The following is a 600-nucleotide window of genomic DNA, read 5'->3' as shown; positions in this document are numbered from 1 at the left end:
ATATAATATTCATTCTCAAAGTGCCAGGCAGATGTAAAATTGTATCAATCACATAAACAACCCTTTGCTCTTATCCTACAGCCAATTTGCACTCAGCTCTCATATCCCCCTCGACACTACGGCACTTAATTTTAGAACATAGCTGGTCATGTGGCACTTTATCGGAAATGGTTTGAAAATCTAAGTAGATGTATTGGAGCTCGCCAATCTGATGTTCCAGTGACATTTTCAAAAACCTCAGAAAGGTTTGTTTGTGATCTCCACTCACAAGGATATGAATAATCGATAATAGCGACGCACTTAGGTACGTAAATGGTCCACGTAGGTACCAATGATATAGGTAGAAAGAGTAAGGAGGTTCTGCTGAGGGAATGTGAGCAGCTAGGGGCTAAATTAGAAAGCAGAACCAAAAAGATAATAATCTCTGGATTATGACCTGAGCCACAAGCAAATTGGCAAAAGGTTAATGAGGTAGAGCATGGCTGAAAGATTAGTGTGGGAGAAAGGGGTTTGAATGCATGAGACATTGGCACCAGTACTTGGGAAGAGGGAGCTGTTCCGGTGGGACTAGAATCCTGTAGAATTGCATAACTTTTTTTT

The sequence above is a fragment of the Rhincodon typus genome, chromosome 1, assembly GCF_021869965.1.
Source record: "Rhincodon typus isolate 14 chromosome 1, sRhiTyp1.1, whole genome shotgun sequence".
NCBI classification, from domain to species: Eukaryota; Metazoa; Chordata; class Chondrichthyes; order Orectolobiformes; family Rhincodontidae; genus Rhincodon; species Rhincodon typus.
The sequence above is the reverse complement of the archived record's forward strand: the minus strand, read 5'-3'. Positions refer to the sequence as shown.